Source organism: Rattus norvegicus, chromosome 10 (genome assembly GCF_021556685.1).
Source record: "Rattus norvegicus strain SHRSP/BbbUtx chromosome 10, alternate assembly SHRSP_T2T, whole genome shotgun sequence".
In the NCBI taxonomy this organism is placed as follows: domain Eukaryota; kingdom Metazoa; phylum Chordata; class Mammalia; order Rodentia; family Muridae; genus Rattus; species Rattus norvegicus.
In genome coordinates this window covers 69,622,501-69,643,497 of record NC_141543.1, presented here as the reverse complement: position 1 = coordinate 69,643,497, position 20,997 = coordinate 69,622,501, and the positions used below count along the sequence as shown (strand labels likewise).

Sequence of the window (20,997 nt, the reverse complement as noted above, 5' to 3'; positions counted from 1 at the left end):
GTGTAACCAGGCATGGTCATTCATGACTGTAACGCCAGCACCAGGGGGCACTGAAACAGAATCCTGAGTTTGAGACAAGCCTGGTCTACACAGCAAGACTCCATTAAAACAACTACTGAAGAAGAGGAAGAGGAGGGGGAGAGGAGGAAGCAAAGGAGGAAGAAGTAAAAAGCAGATGGGAGAAGAGGAGGGGAGATGGGGGAGAGAAAGAAAGAAAAAGCAAATGCTTGCTGTAGGCAAATGCTTGCCACTTGCACATGCATGCCAATCTTACAAAGGAGTGGATATGCTTATGAACGTGTTTCTTCTCTGTCTTTCTTTCTTTCTTTTCTTCTTTCTCTCTCTCTTTCTCTCTTTCTTTCTTTCTTCCCTTCTTTTTTGTCTTTTGATCCTGTTTAATGCAAGCCCTACTTTTAAATGACCTGGTTCAAATTGTAGTTCTGTTTCTAGTGGTGACATATGCAGAATCTTAAGATGGTCACAGGTTCCCAGCACTCAGGAGGCAAAAGCAGGCAGATTTCTCAGTTTGAAGGCAGCCTGGTCTACAGAGTTCTACAGAATTCCAGGACAGCCAGAGCTATACAGAGAAACCTTACCTCAAAAAAGCTAAAACAATAAATAATAGTAATAATATAAATGGCCACAGATAAGAATTCAATGCAAAGAGTTTGGAGAGATAACTCAGCAGCTAAGAGCACTAGCTGTTCTTCTAAAGGATCAGGGTTCAATTCCCAGCACCCACACGGCAACTCTCAACTGTAACTCCAGTTCCAGGGGATCTGACACCTGACACAGACATACATGCAGGCAAATACAATGCACATAAAGAATAAAAAATAAATGAATTGTTAAAGAGGAAAAAAGAATCCAATGCCACAAAAATGGAGGAAATAATTATTAGATAGAATTAGTGGGACAAAATGAAGAAGAGTGACAGGAAGGAGGAGGGATGAGAAGAAACTAGAGGAGAGAAGGAGGGAAAGGAGGAGGGAGTTAACCTTGTGAATATTGTTCCAAAAAGAACACTGGTCAAGTGAAGCTGCCAAGGGAAAAGGGAGCAGGTGGACATTAGTGAGGGGAAACCATTCTTTGGCATAGACAGGAAATAGGGTGTTCTGGTCAATCAAGTATGTAGTTAATAGATAACTGTCCACTTTGGCAAGTACATGCTGATACCCTTTCCAGACAAACCATCATTAGAGCCCCAAGTCATTAAAGAGGCAAGCATTCCTTTCCTGTAGTTTCTCTCCTGCCTCCTCCCTGCCCAGCCTCGCTCTCCCACATCTTGTTGTTTGAGACAGGTTAAATCTTGTCTTTGTCCTGTGATAGACCCCTTACTGGCTCCTCGGAGTTCTCTGAGCACAGAGGTCAAACTTCTGACTTCATCCTACAAGGCCCTGTAGTGTTTTCAATTCCAAAGCTTCACTTCCTGTTCCCAAGCCTTCACCACAGCCCTGTGATACTTTCAAATGTACTCTGTGCCTTCTGACATTCTCCTTTAGATCCCAAATATATCCTTCTCCACTTCCCTGACACCCACACTCCTACACTGGAGCAGACCTGCTACCAGACGGTAAGTAGCCTGTCCCGACTCTATGGCAGGCATCAGTTTAAAATCCCCTGAAGACACTGAAGCAAGAATTTGAGAGCATATAGTTTATCTGGACAAGGATCTAGAAGGACCCAGTAAGCGACTGGGGACATGAAGCAAGGAGTCCATACAGAGCCCCGCTGTGATGGTTTGTATATACTTGGGCCAGGGAGTGGCACTATTAGGAGGTGTGGCCTTGTTGGAATAGGTGTGTCACTGTGGGTGTTAGCTTAAGACCCTCACCCTCGATGTCTGGAAGTGAGTTTTCACTAGCAGCCTTCAGATGTAGATGCAGAACTCTGAGTTCTGCCTACACCACGCCTGCCTAGATGTTGCCACACTCCCTCCTTGAACTCAGAGATCTGCTTGTCTTTGCCTCCTGGGATTAAAGATTTGTACTAAATTGCCTGGAGCTAAACTTAGCTGGGTGGGATCTTGCCCCAAGGTCATTACTCCCTTAATTCAATTTAATATCCTTGAACACAGGGTTCAGCTCTATTTCACTTTAATACTCGAACCATGTATTTTGTATTTTTCCTTTCTCAGCTTGCTCCTTTTCATTAAAATGCTCTTCATAAGACTGAATTTAGTAACCACACAGAAGAATTTACACCAGGCTGTTTTGAGTCTTCCTTTTTCAAAGCAATTAATCTAAATCTCTTCACCTTAGCCTCAGACAGACTCTTCAGAAAATGGCAAAAAATACAAAAACAAAAAAACAAAAAAACAAACAAACAAACAAAAAAAAAAAAAACAATCTCTAGGCCATATACTGAAATTCTTCTGAACCATATTGGGCCAAGTCCAAACAGTTGGAATCACTCTCAGTAACAAAGTCTTTTATATTCCTACTAGGTTAGCCTGTTAAGCCCCATTTAAAGCATTCCACTGCTTTCCAAAGCCAAAGTCCCCGAATCTACATTCTTCCAAATAAAAGCACAGTCAGGCTATTCATAGCAATACCCCAATCCCTGGTACCAGCTTCTGTCTTGTCACTGCTGTGAACAGACACCATGACCAAGACAATCTTATAAAAGACAACATTTAATTGGGACTGGCATACAGGTTCAGAGGTTCAGTCCATCATCATCGAGGTGGGAGCATGGCAGCATCCAGGCAGGCATGGGGCAGGAGGAGCTGAGAGGTCTACATCTTCATCTGAAGGCTGCTAGTGGAAGACTCACTTCCAGGTGTCTAGGCTTAAGACCCTCACCCACAGTGACACACCTACTCCAACAAGGCCACACCTCCTAGCAGTGCCACTCCCTGGCCCAAGCATATGCAAACCATCACACCTGCCAAGCAAGCTAGGACCACATCAGACTTCCCTGGAAGGCTCCCTTTGGCGGTCAGTGTAGTTAGTACCCTGGGGGTACTTATAGGGCCATTCTTTTAGCTGTTGGATAAATGATGCTCTCAGGGCACTGACTCCATGGTAGGGCTAGCCTGCCATGATGTTTGGGGCAATGGGAAATCAGTCAAGTATGGCAGAAGGTAAGGCTCAGAGGCTAGGGGCAAGCCACTGACAAGTCTGCTGTCATTAATGTACATCTATAAATCTGTACATTTACAGTTAGTGCATGCGTGTATATACAAACGTGTGTTTGTGTGATTATATCGAGTCATATCCATCTCCCGACTGAAGCTCCATGAGAACCGAGCTGGGCAGCAGGGTCCCAGCCAGTGTCGTGCGACACTAAAAGCTCCCTCCTCACACCCCCAGCCCTCTGTCTCACTCCGACTGAATCTATCATCCTCCTCCAATCTGCCCCCAAGCAGATTAATGTTGAGAAAATTACACAACAGAGCTGATGGGTCTGACTTTAAATGCATCCTGGGTACTTCCTGGGAAGAAAATGACTGCTCTTCAGAGCTCCCACACTCCACCTCCACCCTGACTCTCGGCTAACTGCCCGTGGGAAAGGTCAAGGCCACCAGATGAGAGCACCCCCTCAGAGCTCTCAGCCTCTCTCCTTTGCTGTTAGAATGAGGCACGGCTGGGCTGCCAAGTGCCTTTGACAACCCCTGTGGGTCTCCTGGTTCTCTCCCTTGAGAGCTGTTAAAGTCACTGCCGCTAGTTACTTCTGCTCCATCCCTAATTAATCTCCACTTCTCCGCTTGCTCATTCTAAGCAACATACTGAAGAGGTCTAGAGCTTTGCCTCTCAGAAGGTGATTTGTGGACCCTCGGTCTGAGCCTCTCGCCTGGGAGCCTGTTAGAAACTCAGAATCTTCATCCAGACAGTGGAGTCAGAATCCACATTTTTACAAGATCCCAGGATGGTTCCCAGCTATGTGAAGGTTTGATAAACGCTAAGCCAAGGGAACCAAATGTCATACAATTCTCTGTGTCCTCCGTCCCCCACGCCCAGGTCCCTTTCTTTTTTTTTTTTTTTTCTTTTTTTTTTTCTTTTTTTTTTTTTTCTTTTCTTTTTTCCGGAACTGGGGATCAAACCCAGGGCCTTGTGCTTGCTAGGCAAGCGCTCTACCACTGAGCTAAATCCCCAACCCCCAGGTTCCTTTCTTTATTCTCCATTGGAGCCAAACGTTTAATTCATCATATACATACAAAGGCCCTGGCAGATACCACCGCTTCTATGTTCTGAGGAGACAGAATATATAAAGCATATATGGGGGCTGGAGAGACGGCTCAGTGATTAAGAGTACCTGCTGCTCTTTCAGAGAACCCACCTTGGACAGCTTACAACTGCCTGTGAGTCCTGCTCCAGGGGGACCCAAAGGCCCTCTTCCGGCCTTCAAGAGCAATGTACCCTCGAGCACACACACCAACACAGATACATATGCATACATATAATTAAAAATAAATTCTTAAAAAAAATAAATAATGGGGGCTGGAGAGATGGCTCAGTGGTTAAGAGCACTGACTGCTCTTCCAGAGGTCCTGAGTTCAAATCCCAGCAACTGCTCACTGCCATCTGTAATGAGATCTGGTGCCCTATTTTAGTGTGCAGGTATGCACGCATACACACACCATTAAAAGGCCAGATGACTAGTGTAGACCACTACAAGTATACGACATTTAGACTGAGATCTAAATGTCGAGCAGAGATGAGGAGCTGGCTCGGTGAGCCCTGTGCTGCAGAGCTGAACTCCATCCTAAGCACCCACATTAAGGTTGGAAGGGCAGCCTCCGCTGGTCAGTCCAGCACAGGGGACCCAAGGACAGAATGTTTGAAGGGGCTGCTGGTTAACCGGTCTAGCCAAACTAGTGAGCCCTAGTTCAGTGACAGAGCCTGATTGAAAACAAGGTGAAGAGTAATCAAAGAAGATAGCCAACACCAACCTCTGGCTTTGGCGTGTGCAAATGTGTTTGTGCACACACAGAAGCCACTGTCACAGTTGTCCACTTGTCCCCCAGTCAATCCCTGACTTCTCTGCTCTGAACGAGACTTCCAGTGGCTTCTGTGGTGTCACAGGTCACGACTGCCTTCTCTGTCCCTACCTTCCTAAAATCTCCAGCAGCCCCTGGGTCATCGGACTAGACTTTCCTACCAGAGGCACTGGAAACTAAGCCACTCGGTTAACCCTTTCCGTGCTGTTCTCTCATTAAAATACAATTCAAAGACTTTTCCTGGATAAAAGAGGAGAAGGCTCAGAAGATCAGAGGACGGAGATTTTAAGCATAAAAATGCCATTCCATTTTCTTAAAAAATACTTTATTTTATGTCTTTGGGGGTTTTGTTTGTCTTAGTTTGGGTTAGTTTGGTTTTTGGAGACAAGGTCTCTTGTAATCCAGCCTGGTCCTAAACAGGTGATCCTGCTGCCTCCACCTCTGTGGTACTGGGATTATAGGCACGTGGTACTATGACGTGTGTGTGTGTGTGTGTGTGTGTGTGTGTGTGTATGTGTGTGTGTGTGTTTAAATCCTTTATTGTGTGCTGTGTCTGAAAGTAGGGGATACTTCTCTGATCCAACAACTGCTCTAATCCAGCCACAAAGGGCAAACCTGGCCCCACCTTTCCATCACTGGTCATCTGGCCTTCCCACGCTGGAGTTCGGAGTAGCTAAGCAGGAAAGAAGGCCAGAGAGGTTAACAGGCCTCCCACAGCTCTGAACCTGCTCACACCTATCCTTTTCTCTGAAGGGCAGGCAGTGCTGAGAAGGCTGTGGGGTGTGGGAAGGACAAAAATCACACTTACTGGAGACCTCAGAACCTTCTCAGGAAGATGGATGGATGGAGGTTATTATTAGCTGGCTACCACTCAGAAATTCCCAATTCAGGCCAGGCAGGTGGTTTCATGGTGTCCAAATATATCCTACCACTGAGTGGGCTTCAAGGCTTCCCCGGTGCAGAAGAAGACTGTACACCCCCTTTGTTTATGAGACCTGTCCAAATTCTTGCTGGGTTGTTTGTTTTTCATTATTAAATACTATTAGTGTTCATCAAGAGCATGTACCCCACCCACTGATGCCTCCTGGCTACACACAGAAGCTTGATCCCAGGAACACAGCGGTGATGGAGTCATGACCACCAATACCCATGAGCACCATCATAGTCCCTTAGCACATAGGCCGCGCGTCCCCCTCAGTCCACTCCCAGCCTGTACCCGGCACGCTGCAGCCCTTGCAGATTTCTATAGCAAAAGACAAAAGAAATATCGGAAGATGTGTGAAAATCACGTGGAATTCACAGCTCAGAGGTCAGAGCGTTTTCTCGGACACAGCCTGCCCGTTCCCTTTCAATATTATCTATGGCTGCCTTTGTGCTACTGTGGCAAAGGCGAGTCACCTCGACAGGGGCAGCACCGCCCGAAGAGCCATCTACTTATTTATTTTAAAACGCCAACAATCCTTAGTCTGGAGAAAGTGCTGTGATGTGTTAGACTCACAGTCAAGGCTCAGCAAAGACCGAGATGAGGGCCTGCCCCACCCTCACAGGACCAATGGCGGTGCAGCCTCCAGTCCACTCACCTAACACCCAAGTCAACATCCTGTTCCCTCATTTGCATTTCTTGCTGTCCCACCTCCGTGTTTTCTTCCCATGCTCCCTTAGTCTGTAACCCACACCGAGGGTCTCCACATACTTGTATGACAATTTCCCAAACCTTCAAGCATTCAAGCTGTTCCTGAGTCTCTCAACTATAATTTATTCTCTCTCTCTCTCTCTCTCTCTCTCTCTCTCTCTCTCTCTCTCTCTCCATAACTCTTTCTGTACTGTCTCAGGACGCACCGGTTTTCTGCTTTGCATTCCAATTATTTATGCACATGTTTTATTCCCCGCTCTAGACTGTAAACTTCTTGAAAAATGCATTGGCTCATTACAAAATTAGCATTCTTATTTGCATCACACACGAGATCTCTTGTCTTCAGCAAAAAGGAGTATACTTATGACACATATAATTGTCACTTATCACACAAATCAGTGATAATGGGGAAGCAGGGCGAGATGGCTAATTAAAAACCACAGCAAACTCTTCAAAAATTCGTCTTTGTCTCCCCTTCTCTTCCCACCAATACAATGTAACTGGGCTACATTAAATTCTTTTTCCTTTCTTCTTCTTTTTTTAAAACTTGCTTTGTAGATGTGTGACTGCAGTGACCGGTGTGCAGTTCAACAGAACCAAAGACCAGGAGAGGACGAGCCTGAAGCTGGAGCTGTCATTATGCCTGTGACAGAAGCCCTTTGGAGTGCTCCTCCCAAGGAAGCTGAAATTTCCATCCCCACGGGAGAGCGATGTGTACACTCTCTAGTTTCTGATTGGAACCCAGGGCCTTAGGCCTGCCAGGCCTCTATCATGAAGTGACACTCCCAGTCCCCAGCCTGCATTTGGAACTTGGACACAAGACAATAAATCTTTAATATGTCCCTGATATTCTGACTGATAGGTGAATTTAAAGTAAATTTTCTTACAGTTCTTTGCACCCATGCTTCATTAGCCAAGTCCAATAGTCTATGACCAACGTTAATTGTACAAAAAAAAAATGGTAAGGAGATAAAATAAATATGAAGAACCAGGCTTGCCAAAGCAACATATGCGTTTGGGATGAGCCCTTGCACCCATGACTAGTGCACACAAATATTGTGCTAAAGCCCTTCTCTTAATAGCTGAGTTTCTCACATGCTCTTCAGAGGGAAAAATGTGATGCTGATTTAAGATGACTTATCCTGCTAAGCGCATAAATAAAAAACAGTTCAGAATCCAGAACACGACAGAAGTCCCCTTTCACGTCTAATTAAGTACTTTTAATTGGCAATTCAATTGGCAGACTGAATATTTGGGGCTGGAGAGATGGAGGCGGAGTAGACCCCTAGTAAGATACAAATGAGGAGATGTGGGGCGCATGCAATCGCATTATCACATGTGATGCAGAAATGCCATGTTAGGCAGAGGGGGGAAAAAAACCCAACTCTACATCTGGAAAGGAATCAGCAATGAGCAGGGCCAGTGCTAGAGGGTCTGATGGTGATTATAAAATGTCATTTAGAAAGATATTTACATTGTTAATTAGGCAATGAAGCCGATAACTGCTACTCTGTAAATTGTGCTAATTACCCCAGCGCCTTGGAAGGCTTTCTAATCAGCCAGATCAATAGGCTCTGGGTTTTATGCTAACAATGCAGTGTCATCTTCCTCGAGAAGCCCGTTCAGCCCCCCACCCACCACCGTGTACAGCATTCACCTGTCTGTCCACATCACAATGGCAAAGCTGACGCCTGTTCACCCTCAAGGCCCACAGCCAGGGAACTAGGTTTCAGCCTCCTCAGTCGTTCAAGAAAGAGGCCCAGGCTTTTGTGTTGCATGGGATTCTACTATGGCCACCGTCCTCTTGCTTCTGACAGAAAAGATCATCAAATGCTGAGGACCATGGACCACGAGGGAGACCTACATACACATCTCTGCCACAGATTGACTTGGAGATGGACGTACCAATTGTCTTGGTGGGCACGCATGTGGGTCAGGAGAGAATAACAGCTTGGATTGTTGGGTGAAATTTTGGGTTTGTTTTCAGTTAATCAACTGATCATCAATACAAACAGACCAGCCTTTTCAGTCAAAAGAAACACACATTCTTGTCTCCCAGCACCTGGCCAACCGCACTGATGCTTGACATCACAGAAAAGGAACTAGGGCTAAGGAGATGGCTCAGTAAGCAAAGTACTTGCCTGGCAGGCATGAGGACCGAGCTGGACCCCCACTATCACTTATAAACTCAATTCCAGGGTAGCAAAAACAGGTGGATCACTGTGGCTCACTGACCAGCCGAGCTAAGCTACTTGTTGAGTTTGGGCCAATGAGTGACCCAGTTTCAAAAAACAAGGTAGATGTCACATGATGAAGACATCCACCTCCGGCCTCCTCTGCACTTGAGAGTGCACGTATGTGAGTGTGTGTGTGTGTGTGTGTGTGTGTGTGTGTGTGTGTGTGTGTGACACCACCGGTGCACTTTGAAAGTAAGCGCTCTGATGTAAGAATCGTAAAGACAGTCTTATAGAGAGTGTTCGGCTGCCTCTTGGTCAGTCACAAGAAGAAGAAATCGTATGTAGGGGAAACCTAGCAATAATAGTTTGTTTACCTCACCGTACCTTCTAATTTCTTTCTTTTTTGGGGGAGGGGGCTTTGCTTTGAGAGAATCTCACTATTTAGTTCCAGGCTGGCCTCAAGTTTACAGTCTTTAAGGCTGGAGAGATGGCTCAGTGGTCAAGAGCACTGGCTGCTCTTCCAGAGGTCCTGAGTTCAATTCCCAGCAACCACACGGTGGCTCACAACCATCTGTAGTGACGTCTGATGGCCTCTTCTGTCATGCAGATAGATATACATGTAAGTAGAGTATTCATATATATATATAAATCTTAAAATAATAATAACAACAATAATGATAATAAAATCTTTTTAAAAATTTACAATCCTCCTGCCTCAACCTTCCATGTGCAAGGACACCAGGTGTGCAGTAGCACACCTGGCACAACCTATAATTCCTATCTCCTTCCTCATCAGATAACAAAGAAATCATCTGCCGATGGCCACGTGGCCTGAGCTGAAGATCTTTTGATTTGTCTTTCTCACTCCCTCATAGTGTCCTCAAACAGCAGAGCTCTCACTGGGAAGGAAGAAGGGTTTTCACAAAGGAAGGATCTGGCCGACTCGAAGACTGTAGAATCAAGTCAACAAGTAACAGAGCGCTGCCTACAGGCGAAGGTTAATCCATGGCTAAGGGTAGACTTGGAGTGGAAAGCCACAGTGACCGTGGGGGTAGAAGCCAGCTGGGCGGCCTTCAGTGCTGCTGCAAGGGGCTCAGAACCTTCACTGTTGGCTGCCCAACCACGGCCAGCAGAGCCAGGGAGTTCAAGGCCAACTCCTGGGGGGTTGGAGGGTGGGCTTTGGGATAGGGCCAATTTGTCGAGTTGTTTCAGTGCTTTGATGTGTAAACTAATCATCCTTCATTGTGCTCTAATTAAACCTAAGTGGTGCAATGGATTTGCTGTCACAGAGGCCAGGGCCCCTCCTGGATGGGGGTGGGGGTAGCATCTGTTGAGAGTCACAAAGCCCCAGGAGTACAGAGAGGGAAGAAATGCCAGGCATGAATAGGAAATGAAAGGGGTTGGAAACCCTGTTCAGGTCCAGGACGCTGGAGAAAATGGAACAAACCAGCAACTCCGGATAGGTCAGAGATTCTCTGATTTCCAGGGCTCGGTCACCCCCGGCATGGAAGTCTAGACATAACAAGCTTGGGTCAAGTGAACAACCACAAGGTGACCTTACTTACCATTTGCCATGGCAACATATCTCTCAGGCCAGCTGGCCTGTCACCAACAAAATGTAACCCAGTTTCAGGAAGCAGAATGCAGGATTTTCATCTCCACATTGAAACAAAATGACCAGAATGTACAGGAGGGCAATGCCCAGAATCCAAAAACTGTTGATCTTCGAGCGTGCTTTCTTCTCCCTCTGCCAGCTATCTTTCTCTCTCAACTACAGTTCACCTAGAACAGTGCAGGGAAGTCATCCTCATAGCTAGGGAAAGAGCAGAGCAGTGGTGTGGAACCCAACACTGTTACCTGTGACCGGGGCAGATTCTCTGGCCTCAGGTCCCTCTCTTTCCTGGCTCTAAAGCCCAGGGTTGAGGATGTCTGTGTCCCACTCTGCTGCACCTTCTGGGATCTCAACATGAGAATGCAGATTGATGTCTCTATTGCTTCAAAGTCATTAAAACAACCCACTCCGTAGAGAGAGGGTCAGAGTGTTAAAACGGAAGAAAAGGCTTCCCTCTTCTCCACCCACAAGCTCACTCAGCAACTGCTGGTTGAGGGCTAGGTAGGAGGTATGCCCAGAGAGCAAGGTTGTGTGAGTTAAAGCCTGAGCCATGAAAGAATTCAGAGTGGCCAGGGAAAGATAAAATGACCGAGTGCAGCTTTCTCATTCACACACAGCCTTTCCTTGTGATCACAGGCACCCAAAACCTGTGTAGGCTCCAGTCCTTTGTATAAAATGCCACGGTATTTCCACATAACCTGCACGTCCCCTCTAGAGTGCCTTAAATCATCTCTAGATTACTAGTAATAGCCAATGCAATGCAAATGCTATGTAAATACTTATTAGTACTAGGCAGTAGTGTCAAGAAAAATGTGCCCGTTCAGCACAGATGTCACTTTTGTCCTGAATATTTCCAGTTTGCGGTTGGTTGAACCCGAGGATGCGAGGCCTGCAGATATAAGAGGGCCAACTATAATTCAATAATAAATGTACCTCAGAAAGAAAAAATAGGTCAAGCGTATCATGAGGAACTGTCTAGACACTTACCATGTGGCAGTATTGCGAAAGGACACTAACATTTATTAACAATCTTTCTAAATGCCAGGCATGATGCACAGACATTATCTTGGTCAATACTCACAATCACCCTATAAAAGGAACATTATTATGTGCATATATATATATATATATATATATATATATATATATATATGAAACCAAATGTCCCTAGTAAATGACACATAAAAGATAAAAGGATACTCCATTTTGGTCTCTGCCCTTCCCGTGCCCCCACTATCTTTACCCTTTTTCTCTGATAACAGAAAATTGAGCCTTGAATGGTCACCTAGATCGGCAGGAGCCTTTCCATTCGCACATCCAGCTTTTGCACGCCTAGGGGTTGGCCATGGATTGTCTTTGATGGTACTCAGGCAGCTTCCATTTTACATTTTATTTATTTATTATATATAAGTACACTGTAGCTGTCTTCAGACACACCAGAAGAGGGCATCGGATCCCATTACAGATGGTTGTGAGCCACCATGTGGTTGCTGGGAATTGAACTCAGAACCTCTGGAAGAGCAGTCAGTGCTCTTAACCGCTGAGCCATCTCTCCAGCCCCCCATCTTACATTTTAACTAAAGGTAACAACCTGTCTTCCCTTTCTTCCGCCTCCTAGCTCTGTTACCACTTCAGCTACACAAACGACAGGAGGACCAGCAACCAGCCCACGAGACCCTGGTCAGGTCATAGCAGGAACTCAGTTGGAATCGCTACTGAAAAAAAAACTTTAATTACGTGTATCTTTGTGTTTATCATTTATTTATTATATGTCTCTGTGTGTGTCCTAGCACAGTGTAAAGGTCAGAGGACAACTTGTGGGAGTCTGTTCTCTCTTTCCATCATAGGGGTGGGGAGGGGCAGGTTTCCCATAAATTAAACTCAGGTCATCATGGTGGCATCGAGCACCTTAGCCTACTGAGCCATCCCACCAGTCCCCCCATTTTGAGACAGGCCCTCATGTAGCCGAGTGTGCCCTCAGACTTTGTTAACCTGTGTAGCCAAGGATAACTCCAGACGATCCTCCTCCCTGCCCGGTGCTGGAGTTACAGGAGAGTGGTGTCACGCCCCGCTGTTTCTATTATTGGCTTAAACCTCTGAAATAGTGACTTCTGGTGTGTCAGACATTAGCATCGATCAACGTGGAGGGCAAAAGCAAGTAACAGAAGGGAGGGAGCCTTAGGAGATAAGGAGTGGGAGAGGGGCTCAGGCTGTGAATGTGGGCCTGGAAAACCAGTTCAAATCTTAATGGTGGAGGTGAGCAGAGCCCGAGCCTTCACTTGATTTACAACCAGGCTCGATTTCCTCCTCAAGTCCTAGCTATTCTTGTCTATCTGACTGGCTGACTGACTGGCTGACTGACTGACTGACTGACTGACTGAGACTGTCTGTCTGTCTGTCTACACTTGCAGGTACATGTGCCTATCCAGCCATTTATCTATCTATCTATCTATTTGGGAAGTGGGACTTTTTTTAGACAGGGTTTCTCTGAATAGCGCTGGCTGTCCTGGAACTCACTCTGTAGACCAGGTTGGCCTCCAGCTCAGAGCCTGCCTCTCCCTCCCGAGTGCTGGGGTTAAAGGTGTACAGATCAGATACAGCTTCTTACTCTCTTTGAAACAAAGATCAACAACCCTCACCGCGTCCCCCATCCCCCACAGAACTTCCATGGCCCAGTCTGTGGTTTATTATAAAGTATGGCCCTCAGGAGCTGGGTTCACTCAGCCCTGCTGAGTTGAGAGCCTCGCAGATCGAGCTGAAAGTCAGCTACTGGCAGTGTTAATGAAGGCTGCTGACGCCCACCAGGAGATGCAAGCTGGGTGTGTGAGGTGCAGGAGGATGGGCGTCTCATCTCTGACCTCGTTTACACAACTGGCTATTTATTGCTTCAGGGACACTTGTGGATTCCTGAGTGCCTCCCAGTCACACTTTTGCAAAGAGAGGAGTGTCGTGTTTGCACAGCCTGCCCAAGGTTCCCTTGCTTTGTTTTACTTATTGTCTTAGTTAAGTGTGCAAAAGGATGTGTATCATCATCATATTTTATACATATATGTTATTATCCCTTACTCAGATCTGTCCTCCACTAAAGACTCATGGGATGGCTACCATTACCTCATTATCTCATTCCCTTTACACCAAGTGTGCGTTTCAGCAACTCCTATCCACTTTCTCCCAGTCTATCTTTAAACCTGGTCTCTTCTCTCCACCCCACCACTGACCTATTCCAAGCCACCCTCTCCTTCACCTTGCTTGCTGGTCAGAGCCATCTGGGGCCTCCAGCATCATCAGCATCACTTAGAGCCTGCGGAAAATGCAAACTGTCAGGCTGTGCTCCGGACCTGAAGGGGGGTGGTGAGAAGATGCCTTTAAACACGATCAACAAGTGGCCCGTGTGTGTGCTGATGCCCTGGAACAGGGCTCAGTTGGTACAGTGCCTGCTTACCACACAATAAAGCCTTGGATTGGACCCCACCGCTCAGCTCAGGGTGGGAGTAGAGGGAAGATCTGTGGTAGTATGGGAAAAAAATAGGTGCTGTAGCTAGCTGTAATCCAGCATTGGGGAGGTGGAGTTAGGAGATCAGAAGCGCAAGGCCACATACTGAGTTTGAGGCCAAACTGAGAATTCGAGAATATAGCAAAATCCCCACACTAACCAGCTTCCCTCTGCTCCTGTTTGGTCTGGCTTGAGAATTCCACATCTCTGAAAAGGTGTGATTTTTTTTTTTTCTTAAACTCTACTCTTCCCCCACCGTATAGTCCACTTATTTAGAAGTTAGTTTTCCCCACAAGACAAAGAGACCACCTATTCCCTCTATGAGTGGGTAAAGGAGAATGAATATTCTGGGCTACTTCACCAGGCATAAGAGATCCTTTCAGCGTCCTGCATGTGGGAGAGGACCTCTGTTTCAAGCCCCCTTTCAAGTGGGCCCAAGCCCTGTGACTCCACAGGCATGAAAGCCCTATGCAGGCCACGACTGTGTTCTGGAAACATCTCCTAGTTCCCCCTCTTGAGTCTGAGCAGCCACAGAAACCACAAGATCTTGGTGCTTGGCCTTCATTACTTTCCTATCAAACTCAGACGCATTGTTCAGTTGGATTTTGTTTTGTTAAGCTTTTTAATTTTAATATGAAAGTCATTTCTATATGTTTATGGTAGGGTAGGGATATGAGAAAGCAAAGGGGCCCCACTGGACCAACTTACCTTGTTTCTAGGCATCTTTGAAAACTACAAGTAGGGCTGAAGCGTAGTTCAGCAAGAGAGGGCGTGTCTCACAAGCTCAGGGCCTTGATTAGGTGCCCAGTGCAGCAAAACCGAACAAAGGCCCTAAAATTACATCTTATTCTCTCCCCCTTCACATTTGAGACAAACTCTCAAGCCCAGAGACTCCCTATGTCCCCTGACTGCTTAGCTCCTGGGTCTACAGATCCAGCAGGCATCATCTATGCCTCCTCCTGGAAGGCTAGGCCCATTTCTCCACAGGCTTAGTCCTTTGATCCTTCACAGTCTGGCTCAAGTGTCTCCTCCTCACACTCACCCCCTTCCCAAGTCCCCTCAAGCCACTCTGTCACCTGGCTTATTTTCTGATTTATTCCACCTAGAATGGTGGTGTTTGCTACTCATATTATTTCCCCTCCTTGAACGCAGACTCCGTGACAGTGTAATAAATATCAAATGAATCTTTTTTAAATCACTTACTGTAAATCTTGTGTTTAGGACAAAGGATTAAAATCTTTTATGTTTTAATCCTCCGCACCCAGTAAAACCTTTGTTTATACAAAGGCTCACAGCTCTAGTCTAAGAATTTAGCGGCCTTGGCTGTGACCCTTTTCCTCTTCCTACTCCATTTCCCAGGCGCCAATTCTTTCCAGACTAGCCAATCAAATAAGACTAAGGGGCGGAGCCTAGCCAATGGGAGGAAGAGACAGCTATAGGTTACAATAAAACCAAAATGTATTTCCTGTTTCAGAGTGTACACACTCTTCAGAACAGTTTGCCTTGTCTAGGCGCTTCAGTTGGAATGGTGGTCTCTTTGGGACCCCAAACGTACTTATTTATTTGGTTTCTCAGGACAGAGTTTCTCTGTGTAGCCCTGGCTGTCCCGTAACTCTCCATAACCATGCTGGACTTGAATTCAGCGATCTGCCTGCCCCTGCCTCCCGCGTGCTGGGACTAAAGGCACAGATCATGCCGAACTTCCCCAACGCTCATTTATTATAGCACAGGCCCTGGAACTCCGAGTCCTTTTGTTTGAGTAATGGAGTCACGAGGTGAGTTAGCCTATCATCACGTTGTCTAGGAGGACTAGCCATCTAGGCTTCACGAGCTCGCACAAGTGTGACTTGTTCAAACTCCACTTCCAGCTCAGTAGAGAATGCACACTGGATTTCAAGGACTTAGTGTGAAAGTATGAAAAAATATAAAATGTCTATATTGCTGCCATATTGCTGCGTCATAATGTCTAATAGACGCCACTTAAGAAAGGCAAAGTTTATTCTGGCTCAGAGTTTGAGGGCAAGTGTTCATGATGGCAAAGTCAGAAGGTCCCACTGCAGCTGCAGTCAGGAAGCAGAGAGCTAAATGATATTGCTTGGCTGGCTTTTTCCTTTATATACAGCCCACGGAGGGTGTGTCTTTCTACCTCAATTAACCCAAACTAGATCATCCCTCACAGACAGGCCCAGAGAACTTGTTTCTATGATGATTCTAAATTTTACCACTACAGCGTCTCATTAACAACTGCTTATTTAACCATTTACATATTGAAATGGTAGCAGTTTATACTATCACGCCAAGACCACACTCGAAATTAACTTTACCTTTTGATAAATATGGCTGCCAGGGAGTTTTAAACATCCTGAGCGACTCACGTTTGGTTTTGCTTTTCTGTTTTGAAACAGGGTCCCACATATCCCAGGCTGATCTGGGACTCAGCGGAGGGTGACTTTGAACTTCTGATCTTCCCATCTCCACCTCTCAAGTGCTGGGGTACAGGCATTCACCATTACACCTAATTTATACAGTGCTGGGATTGAACCCAGGGTTCTGTGCAGGCAAGGCACGCTATCCACCAAGCCATGGTCTCAGCCCTCAAGTTCTGTTTCTATGGGAAACTGCCTGGAAGCTGCAATGAGAGCTAACATTCCTTGAACTCATTTCTGTTTGCTCTGGGAAGCCCAGTGATCTGGGAAACGATTCTTTCAGCACTGAGTGACATCTGGGCTCATTCCTAGCTGTGTTGAGGGTTGGGCAATCTCACTGGGGAAAAACAAACAGCCCAGATCTGGCTTTGTTCTTAATGCTATTCCTAAGTGCTGATGACTCCCCTGCTGGTCCAGCCTCAGGGGAAACAGTGGGGAGCTGATTGACAGCCATTAAGAAAATGGAACTGAGTGCCACAGATCAGACATCAAGGCTGAATCTCTATCAGTTGAGCATCAGCCCCCAGGAGCTTTCCTGCTGGAGAAAGTCTTGCCCCATGGACCTGCACTGGCTGTGGGGCTGTGATAGTGTTCCATCATCTTCACTATGCCAGGGTGCAGATGGTAAATGGGCATTATTGTGGGCGGCTTGACCACAAGGGCAGATCAGTTAAGCTCCATGTTCCTCAGCTTCCTCATATGTAAGGTGAGGGTAATAACCGCTCTTGCCCCCACCAGGCTGTTGCAAAGGGGAAATATGCTTAGACTGCCCAGCACGCAGTGCTGGATGGAGATCTGTGGTTATTACCAATTGCTATTTATATTTGATGCAGGAACATTTGTATAAAAAGAACCTTTCCCCACAGCCAAGAAATCTTAAGCCGAGAGATGCACTTCACAACATCCCACAACTCCTCGGGGCCATTTGTGGGTATTAGCGATGGGTACATTCTAAATCACTTTCTAAATGAGATCCAATCTAAGAATCCTTTCCTGCTGCTTACAATGGTAATTCGTTATGGTGGCTATCAAGCATCTGGTTCTCTTCTTAAAAATCCATGTCCTTTTGGGAAACAAGGCCACCCTCATCTTCCATGGGAAGTTGTTCTTAGCCCTCTCTGATTTAACACCCACCCACCACCACCACCCCCTCCCCCACAGTCCCAGAGCACTGTCCTCTAAGGGCTGCCCAGCCTCAGCAACCTTCCCCTAACTGTTACCTTGGTGTGTCACCTCTGTGGCTGAAGAAACCAAAACCCCACGAATAAACCCCTCCCTCCTTTCTCCACTGCACCTGGCTCCCATCTTCCCTCCAAACACTGACAGCGGACAGAGTCAACCACAGAGACTGAGACTGAGATCTCTCAGTCCTTGGAAATAAGAAAGCAAACTGGGCGTGGCAGCGAATGCCTTTAGTCCTGGCACTTGGCAGAAGAGGCAGGAGGATCTCTGTGAGACAAGGCACTCTGTATAATGAGACCCTGCCTCAAGAAAACAGGAAAGAAAGATAAATTTAAGAAGTAAATCATGGTTCACAAACAATGCAATTGTGGTCTCTTCAGCTGCAGCTGGTGCTAGGATCAGAGAAAGCATCCTACAGGGCAAGAGGCCTGGGTTTAGACCCTGATAAATTCTGCTCAGCGACCTGCATAATTCCACAATTTCCATGATCTTTTGTTTCTTCATATGTGTGTGTGTGTGTGTGTGTGTGTGTGTGTGTGTGTGTGTGTGTGTGTTTGTGTTCTAAGTCAGAGCCTCCCTTTGTGGATGAGGCCAGCCTAAAAGACTCATAATCCTCCGGCCTCAGCCTCCTTAAAATAGCAGGACTTACAGATGTGCATCAATATATTTATTCTTATGGTGTGTGTGTGTGTGTGTGTGTGTGTGTGTGTGTGCGTGTACACCCTTAAAGATATTTAAGAAATCAGTTTACAGGGCTAATAAAGTCTAAAAACTTAACACAACCATGAAATATTTGAACAGTCACCCCTGGATTAGTGTGTGATTGCATACTAGACACCACAACCTGGGTAACAAGTACATTCTGCCATTGCAGGGAACACAGCGTGTCTGTACACCCTCGGGGTTAAATGAGTTCACCGTGTCCACACTGGGTACATGTCTGGCACTTAGTAGAAGCTGGGTAGATGGTAGACTCTGTCAGGGAGGCAGGGAAGGAAAATCAGTGGTGCAAAGCTGTGCACTGGGCTCTCTTCTAGACACTTTGTAAATGCTAAATGGTGTCATTTAATCCCCCAGCAGTCCTAAGAATGAGGTAATATGATTTACATGAGGAACTAGAGAGCCAGAGAGATTACATAATTGCGCATTATTATGGTTTGAATATAAAATGCCCACACCTCACCCACCCTCAACCCCCTCAGACTCCCGTGCTGAACTCCAGGTCTCCAGCTGGTGGAGCTATTTTGAGGGTTGTGAGGTGCAGCCAAGCTGGAGGAAGTAGGTCCTAGTGGGCGGGCCTTTGAATGCTACCTGAATTCCTGGGTCCCTTCCTTGCTCTCTGCCTCCAACCTGCTTTTGCAGCAAACAGCCTCTTCACCCACTCATACTGGTGCAGACTGGAAACACCAGGGGGAATACCCCTTCCTCCTTTTAGGTTGTTTTGCTTTAGCGAAGAGCAATACAACCAGGGTCACACAGCAAGCACACAGTGAGCTAGGACATGCCAGTCCTCCCGTTCTTAATCAGATGGTGCCCTAAAGATCTCCACAGGACACCAGACAGTGCCCTCGGCAGCTAAAGCCTTAGATACAATGCTGCCCTGTTTTGTCATTTTAAGGAAAATTCCACCCAATTGCACAAACACAGCCAGATTTAGCTGCTGGCATATTTCAGAAAAAAATATTTTAGGGTAGAATATCACACCCCCTCCACACTCCACCCTCCTCTACCACTGTCTCCCCAGGATAACAAAAAGCCAACACCTTTCCATCTAAGAAAACTTGGCAGAGGTCCCCTCCCCACATCAGAAAGGCTCCTTCTGCCCACTGCCACCAGTGAACTTTCCAAACAAGGGAATGAAGTCACTGGTCATCAGTTGTGGCTTTCCTGCCATGGGTGATTGTGTGATATCTTAATCAAAAAAGGTAGAACCCAGTTTCTATTTTAATAAAAATGCGTTAGAAAAGAGGATGTGACTGGGTTGGCCGAGTGTTTGACTAGTGCGCACAAAGCCCCGAGTTTGATCCCTAGTAAAACATGGCCATGGGGTGCAAGCCTGTGATCTCCAACATGTGAGAGGCAGACTGAAGGACCGGAAGTTCAAGACCACCCTCAGTTACATGAGATCCTTCAATGGGGAAGACTTGGGGTTGGGGAAGAGATTTTCATAAAGGAGGCTCTGAGGCCCCTTTGGGTGTGTCTCCCCAGGCCCCATCACCCAGACAGGAACAAGATTCCAGCATGCCATGGTGGCTGTTAGTTTAGGCTCTAGAGAAGACTCCTAAAGTCAGTTCTCTAGGTGTGTGTGGGGGGAGTTGGAGGGATTGGTAGGGAGTGTCGGGGTGTGACGGGTGGGCGGGTGAGAAATTCTGTTCCCATTGTGAACTCAGGGCATCCAGGCAGCTTCCAGACCTATTTGCAGTGTGCTGGAGTTCTCTTTCACAATGAGTTTTTTTTTTTTTTTTCTTTTTCAGGAATGTGTTGGAAACCAGGAGTAGGTGGTGTCATTTGTCCACAGCAGAACACTTGCTTAACCTGCAGGCTCCAGGCCCTGGGTTGAGCCCTAACAGAAAAAGAAAGAAGGGAGACCACAGTGGGAAAATCACTGAATAGTAAAAGGCTAAAGGGTTTTAATTGTGATTGCTTTCATTTGGGTCAAAGACAAAGCTGGATGCAGCAAGTGCTTCTAGGCTCTTCTCCTGGGATTAAGAAGCATCTCCCTGAGACCTCAAACCAGGGGCCATTTGAGGGGGAAACTATGCAGAACTCTTATCTCCGTGAAGATTCACCACATTTTCCTATCCTTTAAAAATTTGGTTCTTAAAGATTTATCTCATGTTATGTGTATGAGCAGTTTTGCCTACATGTATATGTACATGTACATGTGCAACATGTGTGTGACTGCTGCCCTCAGAGCTCAGAAGAGAACATCAAATTCTCTGAGGGTTCTAAGAAATGAACCCCAGGTCTCTGCAAGAGCAACAAGAGTTCTTAACCCCTGAGCCCTCTCTCCAGCCCCTTCTCTTCTCTTGCTCTTCTACAATACGAATTTGTTTCCTCTTTTCCTCAGACACTGGACTCTGGAATCCACAGACCTGGTGTTTAGAATTTTCTGGATGGACAAACAGATCCTCTACATGGAGATTGCTAAAGCCAGTGTCCACCTCCATATCAGGCAGTGAGGGATCTTATTCAAGGCAGGCAAATGCCCAGGTCTAGAGGACTTGCTTGCTAGATTTGAATGGCACCTTCTGGTCCCGCCCCAGGGCTTGGCTGCCTCTCCTGTCGTTATCTGTCAATGTCAGCATCAAATTAGAGAGAGAAACAAAAGAGGACAAGCCAAGGGCGGCTTTCTGGGAGCTGTGCCAGGCTGGCGAGATGCAGCAGCCAGTGCCACATGCTGGCAGGAGGTCACGATCAGGACAAGTGATAGAGAGAGAATGGGCAGAGATAACAGAGGTCAGTTAAAGTTGGAGGTCAGAGTGAGCTAAAATGGAGCCAGGAGAGAGGTATGTGAGCATCAGAGGCAGGG

General features: G+C 46.5%; 1 protein-coding gene across 2 annotated transcripts in view; it reads right to left on the bottom strand.

Annotated features, from left to right (window-relative positions):
• Positions 1–10,702, bottom strand: part of Lyrm9 (LYR motif containing 9) — a 28,580-nt gene extending 17,878 nt beyond the window's left edge. Inside the window, exon 1 of one of the 2 annotated variants that reach the window (XM_087573699.1) lies at positions 10,610–10,702. The gene's annotated coding sequence lies outside the window, so the exon portion shown is untranslated. The remainder of the gene's footprint in view (positions 1–10,609) is intronic. The other variant, XM_087573700.1, reaches the window with a different exon arrangement.
• Positions 10,703–20,997: the final 10,295 nt, after the last annotated feature.